Source organism: Ammospiza nelsoni, chromosome 11 (genome assembly GCF_027579445.1).
Source record: "Ammospiza nelsoni isolate bAmmNel1 chromosome 11, bAmmNel1.pri, whole genome shotgun sequence".
NCBI lineage: Eukaryota > Metazoa > Chordata > Aves > Passeriformes > Passerellidae > Ammospiza > Ammospiza nelsoni.
Window position 1 is genome coordinate 10,696,735 of NC_080643.1, and position 20,675 is coordinate 10,717,409.

At 46.2% G+C, this 20,675-nt stretch overlaps 1 non-coding gene across 1 annotated transcript; it reads right to left on the minus strand.

The window, feature by feature from the left end:
• Positions 1 to 511: 511 nt before the first annotated feature.
• TRNAL-UAA (transfer RNA leucine (anticodon UAA)) lies at positions 512 to 594 on the minus strand. Its single transcript has one exon. It is a non-coding gene; the product is annotated as a tRNA-Leu (tRNA).
• Positions 595 to 20,675: the final 20,081 nt, after the last annotated feature.

A 20,675-nucleotide genomic window follows, 5' to 3' on the forward strand; every position in this document is an offset into this window, starting at 1 on the left:
CTTCCTCAGATAGTGCCAAATTTTGCTTTGGGTGAGTCTGCAATGGGTCTGGGGTAATGGGGCAGGGCTGATAAAAGTAACAGACTCCACAAACCCCAAACCTGTTTCCCTGAACCCACTTGTTCTCACTGGTTTCCCCTTGTGACTTGCCCGAAATATTTAGTGCTCAACACCTTTTTTTTCCCTCTTCTGGGTAGTCAGGTTTTTCTATTGCTGCCACAGGAAAAACAAGTCACTATTTTGGGAGCATGTGGGATTCAAGCCTATGACTGTCTCGGCACTCCCTGCATGGAAGAGGAGATCCACAGCCTGTGTGCCAGAGGGACTGCCTTGTGCCTCTGTACATATTCAGCCTGGATGTCAGGGAGGCCCAGTCCCACCAGGGTCCTCACACTGTAGCATGGAATGGCCTCAGCTCCCCAGGCACAGGGACAGAGATCCCATCCCTGCTCTGAAGTGATGCTCCAAAAGCAGGGCTGGGAACCTTGGACCAGGAGGAAAAGGAGGCTCCTACCAGAAGTGGGGTTCGAACCCACGCAGGCATGCACCCATTGGATCTTAAGTCCAACGCCTTCACCACTCGGCCATCCTGGTGGACTTTGACCTATCCCCTGGCCCACTGGCTCCTCCCTGAGAGCTCACACCTCACCAAGCACTCAGGGTCCCAATCCAGGACAATTCCCAAGCCCAGTGACACCATTCCCTCCTCACTGCTTTCTTTAATGTCTCCAGCAACTGATGGAACATCTTATTAGGAGAGAGCAGGTGCCATGGGCCATGAAGAATGGCACAGTCTCATTGTGCACCCTAGATCCTCATGAAAGAACCACAGTGACTGCTGGTGATGCCAACAGGGACCCTGGAGCAGGAAGGACATCTCTGACCCCACTGGGTCCTCAGGGGAAGGAAGCAGCTCTGACAGCCAGACACAGCACACAGGTAAAGCCCTGGCTCTGCAGCCCAGGTGCTACTCCTTACCCCCTCCTGCCTTGCATAAGGTACTCTGCTAGTGCATTTAGCTGGGACAGACAGTGGTACAGGAAGGGCTTTATTTTTCCTTTGGGATGAGGTTCAGCTTTGTTCGTATAGTCTAGAGAGAAGAAAAAAACTCAGACACCACTCCTGAACCTCACAGGATTCAAACCCACAACCCCTTGGTGCCCACATGCAGCAGGTCCTTAGCCCTTAAGCCACAGAAGCCTGATATCTTCTGTGTCTCAATTCAGCCATCCTCAATCTTCTCAGGCCAGCATCCTCCCACAGGGATGTTAGCACAGAGAAACCCTGCCAAGCCCTTTCACCAGAGCATCCTGTCTGCCAGAGATACTCTCAGCCAGGCTCTCCTGGTCCTGTCCTGCTTCAGGGTGAGAGTAATTTTCTTCTTTCTTTCATAGGGGCTGCTCATTGCTGTGCCCCGGGGTAGCTGAACAACATGGAGGGCTGATGGAAAGGTAAGGGGCACCAAAAAGGGATATTTCCCAGCCTCAAAAGAGGGTGACAGAGAACTCCTCAGTCTGGGGGGGGTCACCCTGGCCTCCAGACATAATTCACAGGTACACAGCAGCAATATTCCAGACATCTCATGAGGGAGTGCTGCATGTCCTTGGCTCAGCAGAGGACTGGGTCAGCCTATTCATATGCTGACAGCATGAGGAAAACTCACAAGAGGGGACAGAAACTTTCCCTTTTTACCCTGTTGATTACAGCCACAGCAATCTGCCGTGCTGGTCTGTGTGTGCAGAATCACAGCACAGCATCCCTGGATGCCTCCAGCTGCAACACCCACATTAATATCAAATGAAGTCATGCTCACAAAGGGTGTTGTGCTCGCCAGCTCCCGAGGAATCTGCTCCTAATGAGCGACTTCAAAGCATTAATGAGCTTGCAAAGCTCTCCTCTTCGTTTACAGAGCTGGATCTCACACGCTTGGCATTAAGACAGGGGTCACCCGTCAGCAGAGGAGAATGCGTGTGCATGTCAGCGAATATAATATATTTGTCATCCTCCAAGAAGCAAAGATTAATCATGCCCTCCCAAAAAGGAAGTTTTTATGCCACATCTGCTCTTCACAGCATGGAGAGAAGGGACCTGCCTGTGAGGATGTCCATAACCCACACTGCTGAGATCCCCAAAGAGCCCAGCTTTGAAGTTAAAAACCCACCTTAACCCCTTGGGTCCAGACTGGGAAATGCTACTTGAATTGGCAGCCCGAGGGATGAATAAAGTGGTGGAATTCTGCTCCAGTGAAGGTTTAATGCATGCATGGAGGGAGGGAATGGTATGGATGTGTGAGAGAGCAGGCTTGACTAATGCTTCCCGCTCCATGGCATCCATCCAGCGCAGGCAGGGAAGGGAGATGCTGGCCCAGAACAGCAGGGCTGCACAATGCATCTGCTGCTCTCTCCAGGGGCCAGACACAACCCCCTCCAAGTCTCCCAGAGCTCACCATAAATCCTTGTGTTGGAACAGCCTCCAGTGCCTGGCCAACAGCCCATTTGTACCCATTTGAGGAGCTGAGCCCATCCATTGTGCTGAACTGGGAGACAGCCACACAGTCAAACTGGGAAGGGACCAGCCTGAGCACAGACCCGCTGCTGGGCACTGACTGCCCTTCCCCCAGAGCCCCTGAGCCTTTTCAGCCTTTCCAGAGCCCTATTTTTGGTTGGTGTTTCTGCTGGTGCAGGGATGGTTGGACGAGGTACGGGACAATGAGATATGAGCCTGTTCTTGCCCAGCCTTCAGACAATCTCCACATACAGCCTACAGAGGACCTGGAGTGGGGACAGCTCATCTTCCCTGGCCTGGTTCAAACTTACCATGACACATATCCAAGGGGGTCACAGGCACAACCTGCCAGTATTTAGAAATTCAGCTCCTTCCCAGGGTCTGCCCTGGCTGTGCATCATCCACAAGGTTGGTTGGCTTCACCTGCAAACCTGCACAGAGCCCTGGCTGGGTCTGGAGTCAGTCTTGCCTCTGGCAGGGTTGTAATATCAGCTGAATTACATGTACTGTCTTGGATGTCTCCTGTGCAATCCCAAGCCAGGCTGGCTGTACCTTGCTTGCAGTGTCCCCACTAAATGTCAGCTGGAAGATGACACAGCAGCTATAGGCTTTCAGAACACATGTTCTGCCAGAGAAAGACAATAATGTCCTCAAGTCAGAAAGGTGTCATCCTTCAGTTCAGAAACACATTGGTAATGTTAACTGGAAAGTTGTTTCTCCCCTGTTCTCCCTCCAAAGAAGATCTTCTGGCACTTTGTGTCTATTCAGTAGGTCTGTGTTTAATTTAAATAGCCTCTGGAGGCAACTTTGTCCCACATGCTAATACTGCAGCTGAAGAGTGGTTGATGGGTAATTAATAAAAAAAAATCCAAAGCCTTAAAGTTAAGAGCAAAGTAGAGTAAAAAATGACACTTTGAGGGATTTCGGGCTGAAACTGCTCAATTTTATTAATGTCGGGGCAAAAATATTGTCAATATCATTGCTTTAGAAATTAGTTGGAAAAGGGAAAAAGTGGGACAGCATTCTCATCTGTTCTCCTCTGTGCCCTTCCCCTGCTATGAAAGCAGCTCAGCACTGTGCTCCCTTTGGAGCTCTTTGACCTGAAGTTTTGGCAGCCCTGCCAGGGTCATCTTAGGTTAAGCCTGAGATGACAGCTTGGCTCCACCTTGTGCCATAGGCTTGGGGGGAAACTTCATGCTGCTTGTAGCTGTGTCCATGTAGAAATCAATGGGGAAGCTCTTAGGACTTTTTCAGATTTAAAACACACTACTGATGTCCCTCGTGTCTGGGAACTACCACATTTTGAGAGTAGCTGGAGTTCATTGACAAAAAGAAGAGTTGAACAGCATTACTATTTAACTGGGCCTCAGTAGGTTTAAGAACAAACAGGCAAGCTAGCACAGAAGATCACTCTTGCTCCCTGTCTTTCCTCCCTCTTGAGAGGCAATTCAGGAAACCTAGCCAGCCTTTCTTTGTATTCACAGGGATTTTTTATAGGATGGCTAGAAAATTCATGTTGTACTGCTATGGGTAAAGGCTTATACTCTGCAGAATTTGACATCATGCCCTGCTGCTGGTTGGCACAAATCAGCCCCTGTGGAACTACAAACCTTATGGTGTGCTGTGTAGCTCCAGAGGAAAGGTTTTCCATGTAGCTTGCAAATACTGGTGTTTGGCCAGAAAACCAAAGACCACTTACTATGGGCACACAGACTTGATTAAAAACCAGTGGAGTTGTGCAATTACGGGAGGTTATTTATCCCAGAGGGAAAATATGTCTTCTTTTTAAATTCTTTCAAAAAACCAACAAAACCCCATCAAACCAAAAGCAATGCAGCTACCAGAGCTAAAGTATTAAGTCACAGACAATAACAGATTTGCCTACTTTCTCCTTCTCAGGAATGGTGTCCCAGATGTTTACAATTTTCCACAAGGTATCTCTAGTCTAAATTATTCTCCTAGTTATTTTCTGCAAATATTTCTTGGACAACAGACAGTTTCTCAAAAACTTAATCCTGAAGGTTCAAAGTAGCCTGGCTTTGCATCACTGTTTCTGCTTTGATTCTGAGTGGGCTCATAAGGAGATGTCAGGAATGAATGGTGATGGTTCACCATTTCAAAGTCATCAACCACCCATATTCAATTATTCCTAACGATGTTCTGGACAGGATGCACAAGTAGTTCATAAAGAATTTACCTTTTTTCAGTGTGAATTAGATCTTATGAAAAATACCATCATGGGCACATCTCTTCCTTCCATGTGTCTTCCAAACAGAGAAAATGAGTCACAGCTTTGCAGAAGGGAAAGCTCAAGAACATGTCAAGAATCACAGTGCTGTGGTACTGATGCCTCAGATGCTGAGTGCCCAAACCATGAAGTCATAAAAGGACCTGATGCAAATAAGACATTTGCTGCATGTTCATCTGTTCTTGCCCAATGCAGTCAGTCAGTTTGTAACTGCAGAGAGAGAAACTCAACCAGTCCTGACTTGAGGCACATGATCCCTCCCAGCCCCACTCTCCATGCCTGCATTTCAGCATGCATTGATCACCAGATGTGTGTAAACCAGGCTCTGTAGGGACATTCCAAAATCACACAATAAAAAACAATGTGTAACTTACTTTTGGCTGCCTTTTCCCATGACAGAGGACTTAGCTCTGGTAAACAACAGCTCAGTGGAGAACTCCATCCCTTCTGGGACCATAACTTCGGAAATATTGCAGCAGCTCTCCTCTGAATCAACCCAGAGGGGAAAATGAGGTGACTGAGTTACATGTGGACAAACACCAGTAGAAGAGGCTCACATTTGTCAAAAAAGTCTCCTGCAATTATTCACATACCTTGGACATAAGTGCTGGAATGAATGGGAAGAACCTTTTGCTCTCCACCTGCAGCATCAGCAGTGCCCACTCCTGCTTGTTAGCTCAGCAGGGAAGAGTGCAGGCGACAGATCACATCCCAGATGTCAAGGTGCATCTGCATGAATTCCTAAAATGACATGTGTTCTTTAGCCCAGAGCTTGGCTCCAGGCTAAGAGCTAAATTTGATGTTCTCTGCGGCTAAAACTTCTTCAAAAACCATTCTGGGTTAATTAGGGAAGGGAAATTTTGGCTGCAGTCTGTTCAAGAAGATTGACTTGGGAAATGGTATGAAAGTCATGGTTTTTGCAAGAGCAAAGAGAAATAACAGACTCATTTCTAAAAGCCCTGCACCTAAGAACTTCAGAAAAGTGCAGAACTTCACTGAAATACAATAAAAGGGATTGCCTAAAAGCAGAACATCTCCTTTGGCTCCACGTACCATCTCCCAGAGGCACCACATCATTCCTGCTGCTCACAAAACAGATTCTTCCTCCTTTTAATAGTTTTATTTTTAGGCTTCTCATATTTAATTCTCCCTTTTTCCTTATATAAGGTGCTTGGAAAGGCTGCAGTGTCAAACAATAATTACATCAGAGAAAATTTAGAAACCACAGTGTTAAAATGAGCCTGCTCCTGACAAGTGGATGGATGTGGGAAGTGAGGGGATGCCGTTTTGTGGCAGAGAGCACCCAGCTGGCAGTGTAGCAGCATCTCTGGTGGGCTGGGGCACCCACCCTCAGCTGTGGGCAGCCTGGAGCACACCAGTTCATGCCTGCACTGGCGTGGGATGAAATGCAGGCACTTGCTCAGGCAGTGCTGGCAATGCCTCTCCCCAGCAGCAACCTTGAACGAGGCTTAAAATGCAGTTTTGCCATCCATTTACCACCCCTGGGTGGGCTACCGTGTATGTGCCTATCTATAGCTGCAGCTTCACCTCAATAAGGATCAGACATTCCTGGGGCCAGGATTCACCCCCATAACCACCATTATTCTGCTTATATTATAACTGAAAGAAGAAAAATATCTGTCTGCTTCACCCAGTCTGTGTTTCTGGGGATATGGGTACCTATCTCAGGCAGCATCCCAGTACCTTTATAACTTTTTTCCCCACCATCTGTGCTGAAGTAACTGGACATATATCTGCTCTGCTAAATTAAATTGTTTTAAAGTTAGAACTCAAACTGACACAACACTGAATCTTGGACTATGCCCAAGTACTGCCACTGCCAGGGTGTTAAAAGAACTCACTGGTGATAATCTCCAAGCACCTGCATTGTGTTTTCCAGCAAATAATCAGATTAGAGTGAATCTAATCTGCCACCCATGAAAGCAATGTGGAAATCACTGATACTGAGACTCAGATTCCTGTGGGTGACCAGAAAGTTACAGGAAGACCAGGACAATATTTTTCTCTCTAAAAGAGAGCATCACTTTCCTTACAGTGGATTCCAAGTAGAAATATTAAAATGCTGACAGATATCTGCTATCTGTCATGCAATGTCTAAAATCAGGTTGTGGAGAAGAGTAGGTGTATAGAGTGAGCTCACACATAGTACATACAAGAAATTTTCTAGGGATAACAATTTTATGGAATATATATATTTTTCTCCATATGGGTTCCCAGCTGGACTTCTTTGCCGCCTTGGAAGACACTAACTTGCTAAAAACATCAATAATGTCAAAATTCAGGATTGTCCTAATTAGATGTGACCTTTGAAGGGAACTGCTGAAGACTGATCACTCACCTGATTCTGTGGGCTCACCCCTGCCTGCCAGGGGACACCACAACCATTTCTGTTTCCATTTGTTGCTTCATGACTCATGTTCATGCTACCAAGGCAAAGGAAAAGAGGCTTGTGAAAGAGGAGGGCAAACCTGTGAAGTTCAACAGCTTCAGATCCACAGTCAGTCATCAGTCTGGCATTTGACACCTTTAATTTTGCTTTTCCTGATCCATTTTATTCCCATCAGCTGGCTCCTGTCCTTCCCATCCTTTGCTCCTCTCATGGGATAGAGGCATTTGAGGAGCAAGGACATCTCCAAGAGAAACCGGCCACCAGGAGAGTGTACAACAGAAGTAAGCTATCTCAAAACACGTGGCTGGTGGCTTCTTGGGAAACTGGAAAACAAACTTCTGGAGTTAAAAAGACAGAAAAAAAGTAGTTCTTCAAATTTATGCTAATTTGTTGCAACTATGAGGTTTGTTTTTTTTAACTAGGTTTTATAAGAGCCACAGTGAAATGAATACTGTAGCCCCTCTGAACATCAAGCACTTCTCTCCAATGGCTTCTTTCAGAACTTCCAATCATAAACAACAGTCAGACAAACTCTAGCATATTTCATTCTTCATTTGCTTCTTTTAGGTTGGATTTTCTTTTGTGTTTGGGTTTTTTTTAAAGTAAGATATATTCTTTCTTCTGGGATTTACAGCCTGAGTTTGTAACAATTAGGCAAAGTAAGCCATGTGAAGATTTTTTATGATCTGCTTTAAACATAAAGTTTTGGAAAGTAGACAAAGAAATTATTATTATTTTGCTGAACAGCTGTGTTAAAGCGCAGGGGAAAGACTCTAAAGACACTATTTGTTTATTTGGCTTTCAATAGCTATGACAAAGCAAATAGCAGCTTTGGTCTTGGTCCACAATTGACTGAATTGGTAACACCTCAATTGTATGTCCTAAAAAGCTCCTAATTAGCAGCTGAGCACAGGATAAACTAGGTAGTGTGTGTTCATTGGTGTTCCAAGAGGACCAGCCAATACAGAACAGAGTTAACTGAAGATCCAAAGGCAACTGATTTAATGTATACACATGCAAGAAAGGATGTGTGGATGTGTGTGCATGTTCTGTCCTGTCCTGTGTCCCTACAGCACCCAGCACGAGGGGCTGGGCTCCCTAAAGCTTTCCCTACTCAGCTGGGACCCAGTCTGAAAATTGCAGAGAGTCTTTTCTGGGGACTTTTGCCACCTCCAGCAGTCTCTGGGTCAAGGCCTGCCGGGAAATGTTTGCCACTGCCTTCCTTGGCTAATTTCAGAAAGCTCCCAGGGAGATTCCCTCTCTTTCATTTACTATTCAAGCCCCTCACACTGTAGGAAAATACTCAGAGCAACAGGGGAAGAAATGGTCCAGATATGAGCAGTGAAGGCATGGGGAAAGTAAACACAGGTGTGAAAACACCTGCTCTGTAAAAAGAATGTTTCTGGAGACAGTGCTAGAAATCATACACCTAGGCCAGCAATTCAGACATCCAAAGAGCACACTGTGAAAAGTGGGCAGCAGAGGCATGGGATGAGACAAAGCTTACATCAGAGTGAGAAAGGACAGTCAGAGTCCTTTAACATATGCCTGAAATACAGGGCTGAATCTCTTGCCTGCCTGATGATCCCCTAAAAGGAGTTCATGCATCTCAGTCCATCTCTAGTTCACTAAAAGCCTGCAGCACCCATCCTTGGCAGGACAGCTGGTGATGCTGGTGAACACCTCACCAACACCAGAGGGGAAGATTGGTAACTCAAGAAGGCAGCAGCTGTGTTTCAGTCCTTAGCAGCATCTGGGACACTTAAGGTTGATGGTTAAAAGCAGGAGGCTGCAAGACTGGTGCTCAAAATCTCAGACAGGACTGCTGGGTGCAGAAACAGAGGACAAGCCAGTGGCAGAGCATTGTCCTGAAATGCAACATTAATCCTCCTGTGGAGATGGATGAGGGACAAGTTTTGTAGCAGCTGTCCATGCTGCCTTCTTTCTGCTTTCTTTCTCTAAAGCACTAACATGGACAGGAGGGTCTGGTCATGTCCTCCTATCTATCTGTTGAGGGACAGCCAACCAAAATTTTGGCAACTCCTGTACAACCACATTGAGCTGGATGTGAGAAGCAGGGAGATGGTGACACACTGCCCAGTCTCTCACTAGTGCCTAAGGCCAGCACAGGGATGGGAACACAGCAATCTGGTACCCACAGTCATGGAGAAAGACAGGACATGCTCCACCAGGGGGGAAAGCTCTGTTAGATGCAGCTATCTCCCTCCAGCTCTCTTGCCTGGCAGGTGAAACACAACTGGTGCCATAAGGCCAGCAAGTGTTGAACAAAAGCCCTTCTTTCAGCACTCTGCTCTGCTGTTTGCACGGCTCCATGAGGCAGATTGCTGTCTCTTATTAACTAAATAAACAAGCAGCAAAAGTTGAGCAAAACGGAAACACACACACAGCTTGTCTGCAAATAGAGACAAACGCCTCCAGCGCATGGCTGCACCCAGCTGTCTGCCTGTTACCTGCTTAAACAGCTCTAATTTCCCATTAAGGTCAATGCAATCAGAGCCTCTCCTCCCAGCTGGAAAACCTGGCTAATGAAACACTCAGGCTTGTGTGGAGTCCACTTCAGTGCATCAGCAGAGTGTTTTGAGGAGCTGAGGTGGGTGCCCTGGCCCGTCTCCCACAAGGGTGAGTCTCCAACCCAGACTGCAGGAGAAGGGCTGGGCAGGGGCTGCTCTGCAATCTCCTGCTGAAATGATGAGGCACTTCCAGCTTTCAACCAGGGCATTCTTCTGCCTGAATAATCCCACATTGGAGACAGAGTGCAGAGAGCAGAGCCCTGCCCTTGTCTGTGCTCCTTTCTCCTGGATACTCCATCTGGCTCCACTTCTAGCAAATGGTACCCATCCAGTTTATGCATTCCTTCCCTCTATCACTCACACAGTACCCTGAAAATATACATGGACTGAGTAAACTGTGTTTATATATAACCTGAAGAGTTTGACTTTGGAGCTTTGTTTTTCACTCTTCAGTTTCTTTTACCTTCTCCTTTCCAAACACTGGAGCTCCTGACCAAGTTTTGCTGAAGTCCATGAGGGTGACAAACAGCTAGACGATGACCTATATATGTAGGGAGCTACTTGACCTGATCTACTACCATGTTGCTTAAAATGAAATTTAAAAAAATTAAAAATATCCATAGTCTTTCATGCCTTCAAAGTGACTGTTCTGAGGATAATTTAAAGTATTGAGACATTGATTCACTAAACATTGTTGGCCTGCTTATATGTGGGCAGGCAAAGTCACCCATTATTGGTGATTTATTAGCTGTAGCTGTTTCTTTGATCTTCTCCAACATTGTGCACTCAATATCCTGCTCCCATGAGGCAGCAGGGACAGCAGCCCTTTCAAGACTTTCACAATATTGTGACTTACATTTCCTGTCCATGGAATCACCTCCCATTAAGACACTGCTTTTTACTGGATTCAGGGGAATCTTCCAGAGCCCTACAATATATGCAAAACCAGAATTTACTCTTGGATTGAGAAATTATTATACCAGCACCTCTAAATTGCTTTTAGCGGCTTTCTGTGCTGCCTCAGGCTCAGAAGTGCTTAGTTTGCTGACAAAAATCATAGACTCGTAAACATTGGAGATGGAAAAGCCCTGCTAGCTTCAGCTAGTCCATTTCTCCTACCAGGGAGGGAATATTCCCAGCAATCTGCTTTCCCCGCTACTTTGTCTTGTCTATTTTTAAACATCCCATGTAGCAGAAATACATTTAGATTGTCAGGATTTCAGAGCCAAGTTAGCTGTGGAAGAACCAGCTGTAGCCTAACCTGCTTTGTCTAGTGGCAGCAGCTAAATTGCTCTCTGCTGCCTTTGAAGTCAATGGTAAAAGTCTTATTGGCTTCTGTGGGAGCATTCTCAGGCCTTTGGTATGGATGATTGGAGCAAATAGCTATGGAGCACTGATAAGCCATTCTTACACTATCACTTTCCAGGCCATAACTGCATTTTAATAGGCAAGAAATTGTCTCAGCAGCAGTCAGGGTGCAATAACAGCAAAGCCATGTGGAGCACACAACACACTGGGTCTGCACTGAAGTGATTCCTGCCATGACCACACAAAGTCATATCCATGGCCCAAACAGGTCTGGAGAAATGTGTGAGCTAGAGGGAGCAGTCAGAGCAGCTCCTTTGGTACCTCCTTGATTCTAGAATCTACCAGAGGTCAGCTCTGTTCCTAGATAGCTCCAATGTGTTTTCATTTTTCCCTTTTGCTGTTTCATTTAACATCATTAATGGAGGGCGCTGGTCACATTAGTGTCCCTCTTTACCCATCTATTATGCCTTGACTAGAATACAGCACAGGTATGGCACTGCCCTATTGTTTTAGCCAAAGAACACAAAAAAATATCAGTTGTTGAATCACAGAAATTAAGATGTTGCCATATAAAATTCAATCCACCTTCTCCAGGACAAAACTGCCAACAGCTGCCCTGTGAGATGGAGCACTCAGCAGTGGCAGTGACACAGCCCCAGTACAGCTCAGCCCTTTTGCTTTCTCTTTTAATTTCAGTAACAATGGCAGGTAGTGAGAGCCAGGGTTGGATTTAATTTAACTGTTGTTGTGCTCTACTGGGACAACTTCCTCTGCCTCCACATTTCCTGTCTGGAAGTTCTCCCAAAAGGATGGATTAACCAATATATGACCTGTATGGGAAATGCACTTTATTGAAGCTATTTTTCTAGGGTGGAGCTGAACAGCTGTTTAACAGTACATAGCTGCACTGCGTGAGACATGGCAAAAACACAAAAAAATAACTGTATTCAGGTATAACCCGGATGTAAGGAGGCAGAGAGAATTATACTGTGCTGTAATTTTTGTCTGTATGCAGAGGGTATTGTCCTTATGTGACAAAGCATGGGGTACCACAGCATAACAATCAGCACAAGGGAAGGGACTTTCTTGTACCATAAATACAGACTGAGTAATACCACCAGGGCAGGCCCCAGCATCCTGGCAAGGACAGCTCACATGCTAAAGCTCTTTGGGCATAGACATCTATCCAAAAACTGCTTTTTATCACGTGATGGAAGCAGCCTCTGAGGACAGCTGTGATGGAGACCAAGCACAGTTCAGTCCTCTCATTTATATAGGGCTACACCAATCAACAGGAGCCATAAGTGTCCCAGAAACAGTCCCACACAATCTTCATGGCAATCCTTGTCTGTAGGCACCCCAGGACAGACTGAGCTCTTTGCCTGTACACAGGGAGCTGCTGTGAGCTGCCACTGCCATCCATGGAGCACAGTCCCACTGCTGATGCCTCCTGTACCAGGCCATGAAGAACCATCTCTGGGTGGCAGCACAAGGCTGCACAGCCCAGGCAGCCTCAGCATGGGAGATGGAAGCATCCAGAATCCCTTCCTGAAGCCTCAATAAAGTCCCTGCTTCCCATTCACATCCCTTCCCACCGTAACAGGTTAGCAGTGCAATTCAGTTATTGCAAATTTACATCAGGGCTGGAGACATGAGAAACTGAGCAGAGCCTTTAAAAGCCACTTTTTTTTTTTTTTATAAAGCCTGCCATAAACCACCAGCCAGATTTACCATGAGTTTCCTGTGTGTGCACATGAGTTGTGTGCACATGAGTTTTATGCACAGTAAGTGTCCCATCATCATGAATTCTGCCCGTGTTCCTCTTTAACAGCCCTGATCATAGGGAATTCATTTGGTCTCCATATAGCTGTCACCTGTATTACCAGAGTGATTTCATTCTAATTTAGCATTACTTAATGGTGAAGATAAAGTTAAGTGTTAGCCATGTGGGTCCTTTCTTGGCTTCTCTCTCTCTGACACAGCAAGAGTGTGGCTGCAGGGTGTTTTATGACCAATAATTCAAAACAGCAGGGGAAAGAAGGAGCAGCAAATATCAACTGCTTGTCAATCATCCACAGTCTTTCAGCTCAAATGGTTATACCTGGACCTCTGACCTTTTCTTCTGCCATCTCTGATCCTCATGTTTGTTTGGAGTTCTTTAGGTACTGCAACCACCAAAATATATATTTTTTTTAGGTTCAGGCTTAGGAAGCCTGCAGTGGTTACCCACAGAGAGAGGAAACTGTGGTATAGAAAGCCATACTTAATGGCTGCAGAATAGCAGCCAAATTACAACCAGCCCTACAAGCTGACTGAACACGTGGAAGTGCTGTGGGGAAATGGAGGGGGTTTATAACATCAGTTATACAGCAACAAGTGATTTGTCTCCCAAACCCCTGTGCCCCCCCTCTTTTCCTCTGGCTCACAAAGGTAATCATTCTGTATATATCATGAGCTTGTTTAAACTGGAGATGAAAAGCTACAAAAGTGCAACTTAATTGAACTCTGCATTGTGTTATTACAAATGCTGCCGACCTCACTTGCAGTCCATTATCAGAGGGTTCTGCTGAATGCTTTAATTAAAGACAATAAGGTTAATAAAAAGGCATCATTTTCTTGTCTTCAGCACTGCTGGAGAGTTGGGGCTGATGAGATTATTTCCTGTTAATGCTCTTCTGTTGTTGTTTTTAAATCATTTTCTCCCCATGGTTTGCAAATACTGTCTGAGCCTGAGTTGTACTAGAATCATTACAAACAGGAAAAAAACAGCTTTGCCTCTAAAATGCTCACTAACATTTGACAAGCAGAGCTCCTCTCCCTGATGATTTCCAGTGCCTTACCCTAAGTATCCCTGCCTTTTGCTGTCAGATGCAGTCCCAGAGAAGGACAAAGCTTCCCCACACAGGCCCAGGTGCCCATATGGCCCAGAAGGATGCGATCTGCCCATGGCACACGTCTGCAGGGAGGACAGAGTGATGACAGTGCCACTTGCCAGAGGGCAGGTCTAGCCCACAGTGAGTAATGCAGCACCTCTCCATAATTAACATGCTTGCTAACAGCCCATATGTGCCATCTCTACTTTCATACTGGTGATGGTAATAGTGGTACCAAGCCAGCAGTGTTTCCTAAGCCAATTAAGGCAGGCTGGCTGGGCTGCCTTGTCTCCAGCTCTGGACCGACAAAGAAGAAGGACGACAGCACAGGAAGGCATCAGTGAGGATTATCACAAGGAAGGGGAAGTTTGTAGCCTCAGTGGGAGAGCCAAAATGCTGTGGAGGAGGGCTTTACACAAGGGAAATGGAGAGGTTTGCAGTAGGACAGCTCTGCTCATCTGGCCACAGGGGAATGTGCAGAGGGATGAGTGAGGCAGGATGCTCTCTGCCTCTGGATTCACAGGGAGGACACATCAGTCCCTGGCTGCATCCCTCAAACTTCAAGGACATCTGCAAGGGCTTGACCTTGTCCACTCTGTGCATTTCTTGGTCTTTGGCAAATAGCACAAACTAAGAGTGGGGAGGGTACAAAAAGGGCAATGGGAAATGCTCCTTGTGTGGATGTGTTCACTGAACAGGCACATCCACCCATCAACACACAGCCTGAACCCAGCAACTCCTCAGCACTGGCCACAAAACAGTTAAAACTTTGCTAGCAATCCAGGCCATATTTGAACAAGAGATCTAATGGCAATTGGCATTGTAGCCCTACTGTGAATAAGCCAAACCATCCAGTCCTACTGTGATTAAAAACTCCTTCTTGGATTAAGGAACAAGCAGCCAGATGCTAAGTAACTGAACTTTGCTCCTGCAAGAAGGAGAGCAAAGAACTAACCACTGAGCCAGCCCAGTTTGCCAAGACTTTTATAGGGAAGGAACTTTTACAATTAAATACAGCAAAAGGTTTCTTCCACTGTGAGCCTCTGAACACAGGTTGAAAGAAGCAAAGTCGAACGTGAAAGCCAAGTTAAGGAAGGAAAAAAAATAAAAAAAAAGAAAAAGTCTTGATCTGAAGGTTGGAGGCTCAAAGTAGCTGGAAACCCCATCAAGTGACTGAATGGGAACAGTGAGGGGTGGGCAAAGACCACAACTCCTCCCTGGGTAAAGGATGAAGCTGTCATGTGAAGCAGACTGACCTAGTTACATATTTCTTCTTTGCTCCCCATTTCTCTCACTACAGTTGCCAGGCTGGCATGTTGCAAAGCAAATTGTACATGAAGTTTCTACCATTTAAGCCAAGACCAGGAGAAAGCAGGAGCTCTGTAGATGGGGGCATATTGAGCAGCACCATCTCAGGTCTCCTTGGAGGAAAGGTGCTTGACTGCCACCTCACCCCATACAAGGTGACTCTCTCCATCATGTCCTTCCCATCCATCTTTTCTTCATGTGTCAACAGCTGCCTGTCATTTTTGGCATGGCGGGGAAATGATCCACAACCTGGTGGTATTTGCAGTTTCATCCTGAGCAAATGAGGCACATGCTCATTAAACAAATCTCTCCATCCTTCTGGTCTGCAGTTCAAGCAAGGGAGTCTTCTTTTGGGCTAGGAAGGTCCTGCAGCCCCGGCTGCTGGACATGTGCTGCACTAAACAGATCTGCCCTGGACTACTAAAAAGTCAGCAAGTATAAGGCTGCCATGCACAAGTGCTGCTGATCTCCTTAATTCTGATAGAGTTGGGAATCAGGAGGAGAGAGGGTGGTGTCTATTGACAGAGTCAGGAGCCCTCTGACAGCTTTAACTCCTTCCCAGATACACCCATGTGCTATAGGAGAGGGGCATCAAGCACAGCTTTATGGCCATGGTGAGGCCCTGTTCCTCTCTGCATTTTGCATCCTTGCAAAGCCAGCCCCCAAATTGCACCTGGGTTTTCCCAACACATGGCAGAGCTGCTCTGGCTGTGGCACATGGTGGCACACAGGGCACACGCCGGGCTGGGCTGGCACAGCTCACACCACGCTCCTGCAGCAGGCTGCCATGGATCCCAGGTGACATCATGATGTTTGGCCCTTTTGCACCCAAGGATGGCCAAGAATACCTGAGCACACTGAACCAGTGAGTGTCTGGAGGTCAGGAAGTTTGGAGCTGCACACAAGATCTGATCCATTGACTGCAGATCTCCAAAGTATCCACTATTACTGCAGACTCACAAGCCTGACAATCTTTAGCCATAACCCACCAGGATGAGATGGGGTGCAGGGAAAGCTCTGCTCTTGCTGAGCAATTAGATAAAGGAGCAGCTTCCTTAGATAAAGGAGAGGCAAGAGAAACTACCAAGGGAAGCATTTCCAAAAGATGAACAAACCCTTTGGGGAAGACAGTATTTTGGAAGAATCGATGCTAAATGTAGAAGCTTTAATGACTTGTGGGGAGTCTCCAGTCTATAACTTCTAACTGGAAATGAGGAGGAAAGAACACTGAAACCTTCTGAACTTTCCACCATTTAAAACTACCAATGGTGCTTTTTTTGGCTCAGGACTATTTTTGATGCAAGCATGTCTCATTCTCAATGAAAAAAATGCCTTGACAGGGAGAACTGGCAGTGATATGAGGAGATTCATGCCCTCAGTCACAGCTACCCCCTCCAGCTGAAGCAAGGGCTCTCCAGAAAAGGAATGGTGCAGATGCTGAAGCAGATGCTAAACAAGTATGAAGTCAGACAGTGTTAATTTGGTAAATAGTTGCTGTGACCCCACTTTCAGCATCACTCATTCACTTAAAGCCTGACTCCTGCCTCACCATCACTTTCAGAATAGGGTAAAAGAATGGGATTGTCTGAATGTGCAGATTTGTCTCTCTCAACTAGCTGAGGTGATCCAAGGTCCTGTGGACACCTGGGTAGACAATTTTTCCAGTACACCAAGTAAACATTGCTGTTGTGGACATATTTTTTTGTGCCTCAGCAGTTCTGAGGATTTGACTCTACAAGAGGGTTTACCTAAAACAAAGCCACATTCCACCCCATCTCCCTCCCCTTGCACATCTCAGATGTGTTTCAAAACCCAAAACACATCACAGGTACAGTGTCACACCTAACCTACAGCAAGCACCGGACTCACCATTGCCCCAGACAAAAGCTTTGGAGCCAGCAATCATTGCAGACAGGTCAGTGGTTGGTCACCATTTTCCAGCCTTCCCAATCCACAATTTGCTGTATGAGCATCCTGAAGAGAGAGAAAAGGGTAGGTCATTATAGATGTGTTCTCAAGAAGAGATAAAACCCATTCCATGTATTAGTAAGCTCCACAATCATCACTGCTGGAAGCTGAGTGTTTATGAGAACTGGCTGCTTTGTAAGAGCTGCACAGACACAATGTGGGGTGAATACCAACTTCAAAAGGGGAAACCAAAAGATTTGGACCAAAGAAAACAGTATGATGCATAAACTGAGCATGATTTGCCTCAAATCTCAGCTTTGGGGGGAAGTAAAACAAAACAACATTCAATGTGGGACAACTACAAATGACTCGTTCAATCCTGACAAGAATTTTGTTTAAACTGAGTTATTATTTGACCTATTTGTTTTTCAAGAAAAGAAGCCTGCCCTCATTTTAAGTGAAAAAGACTACATCAAAATGTAAGTTTAACATGTAAAGATCTTGCCTCAGAAAGTTTCACCTGATAAAGACATGTCCTGTTCTGAAACCTGCAAACCAACACTTCCAGTCTGTGTGATTTCCCCTCGCTCCATCCCTGACCAGAGATATGCACTGACTCCCATTCATGAGCAGTTTCTATCCTCCTGGAATTTTTCACTAATTGGCAAATTTACTGTGCACTGCACATATTTTACCCATGTCTGCAAGAACCAGATTTTCTGTTCTCCCCATTCCCTTCCCTCCCCCTTCTGCTCTCCAGTCCCCACCTCTGCCTTTCTGCTTAGAACTCACACACACACACAAATATAGCCTCTATTTCATCTGCAACATTTGTACAGCCTGACCAGCTTCCTCAGAATTTTTTAATACATACAAACTCAACAAATAATGCAAATGAGCCATCACTTAATTATTTTCTCAACTTGTCACACAAGGAGCAATTTGGAGCGAGGGCCGGAGGTGGTGAGAGAGGCAGCACTGCTGGTCTCCCTGGTCCCACCGACCCACCCTCCAGCTTTCCAGCAAACACTCACTTCACAAAATCTAATTACTCTGCTAACATGTCCCATATGCTGTGCAGCAGGCAGAGAAGGCTTTAATTACATCTGCTCTAGACATGCTGGAGAGCCCTGATCCCCCATCTCCAGGGACTCCACACAGCACCCGTGGGGTTGAGGGCGCTGCCAGAACCAAAAATGGAGGCTCAGCATCAGGCCCTGGGTATTAAAACATCCAATTTTTCCTCCTTCTGCCCATACACACATCCACAGATAATGGTAGGGCTGCAGCAAGAGAGGGCTCTGCTCTCTGGAGGGAAAAAATTCATCCCTCTTAAAAAGTGCCGAACATCACTGTTAATGAACTGATTTTCAATCACTAATTATTAGAAAGTCCTTCCACACCACTGCTCATTTGTATGGCACTTGAGAGACATCATCTCTCATTTGGAAAGAGGAGGACAAAACCCATTCCCAGCTGGCCTTCCTCTTCCCTCCATTGTCCCAACACTTCAGCACACCATGGAGCTGGCTTTTCCCCTCCTTCCTCCACCCCATTTTACTTTTCATTTTCACAGCTGCCTCTGCAATTGCTACTTTCATAGCCAGCGGGTGTTGCTGAGGTGGCAGGTAGTCAAAACCATTTTGGGGCACAATACATCAGGTGGTAGACAAGAGGCAGGCAGGAATTTCTTTGACGTGACATTGTTATGCAAAGATGCTCACGGTTCCCAAGGCTCCTCATGCAACTGGATGGCATTTTCTGGAGACAGAAATCCTGCTTTAGGGGAACAAGGGCTGGAGGCAGGGGAAATCCTTTCATTCAGGATCATGTTTTAGTGTGAGAGCAGAATATCTATTGTTGTCCCTACACTTTTAATGTGGTTTGTGGCTTATGTGATCCAGCCTGTAATCTGTTCCACATCTTATAGTGCCTTGAATTTGATCGAGCCACATCTGAACTATGATAGACTGCTCTGCTGGCTGCCGTGTGGTGAGCCATCTCCCACCAGCTACAGCCAGGGGTTTGAACAAGGGCCAGTCATTATTGTTTGCAAACTCTTCAGGCAGAGGGGCAACTTCCAAGAATACTGTGGGTAGGAGAAATTCCACAGAAGATGCCTTTGATCTGAACTTTCCAAGTGTGGGGTAGGAGTGTACATGTCCACACAGTTTCTTTAGTGAACTCCCTGTGCGTCCTCCATCAGAGCTGCAGCTGCAGGGCCATGATTTGAAGCAGGAACAGCACTGCTTTCCCAAGGATCAATGGTTGTGCCATGGTCATTCACAGGCTGTGGATTTCCAAGCCCCACTGCAGTCATCTGCAGCATCCATCAGCTTTCCTGCTGCATCAGGGCATCCCTGCCCCAGCCATGCTCCAGTCACATTTGGCAGCCACACAGAGGTGCAGGAAATGATGTGCTTAGCAGTGGGAGAAGAGCAGGGTAGGAGGCCTTTCCTGAGCTGCATTCTTTTCTTTCTTGCATGAACTGCTCTGCTTGAAGAACAGTGCTTAGTCCATGTTTTCCGATTGTTTTTGTTCCTGTGGAGACATGGCATGGCAGCTTGCCTTTCCCCCTTGCACTAAGTGGAGCCTTGTCCCATGAGCAAGCTCGGGAGTTATGAGAGCAAGGCTCATGGCTCATGGCATCAACTCCCATCATCCCTGTCCCTCTCCACTCTGGAGCTGCTACATGGAGCATGAAATGAGCACATGCTCAAGCTCCACATCACCGATTTCTCCTGTGAAAAGGAGATAATCCACAAAGCACTTGGTGAAAGGGTGGCACAATGAGATGAACATCTCTTTCAGGAGATGTTCATCTCAATGCCCTTCTTTCCTCACCTGAAGTCCCAATGATGTCTCATATATGGAATATTCCTTCAGGAGAACACTCGTCTACTCCCTCCTTTTCCTAAGAGTACCTAAACTGTGTTAAGGTTATCCAGGTTCCATGCCAAGGAATGGATGTGCGGCTGGTCCAGCTCCACTCTAAGCTTTGTATAAAAGTCAATTCCCTTTTCAGGACCATCATTATTTCTTTTTAACCTAGACCCCAAAATTACCACTACTCAAGCTGAGGGGAGGGAAGAGGAGGGGGGGGGGGAAAAAGGGAATAAAGGGAACAGACAGAAAGTAAAGCCAGCACTTGTGACATCACAGCTAGAAAAGGTCAGGCTGCACTTTTGGATGGCTCATCCCCATATTTAGGTGCATGATAATGGGAGATCCTGCCCTCTTCTGTTTTATGCATTTCAGTAGCATCACTGTCCTTAGTGTGAATCCAATTGATTTACTCCAGCCCCCCAGTTCAATTTCTAGGGCTGCTCAGCCAGGACTCCCTAATCTGTGAATAGGATTTCATTGTGGCTGGGTGCTCCTGATCCTTCAATTTATGGCTTAGCATTAAATTGGGCTCCAGTGATGCAGGTCCACTTAGATTATGAGTCTGAAAGATCAGGCAACTGTAGCTCAAGCAGTGGGAATATAGAGGAATTCTTGTGGAAGTGAGCCTCCCTCCCAGAGTAAAATAATCCTGTGACACCCTGTCTGTGTGATCCAAAGGGCTGTGGTTTTGAGGTCAG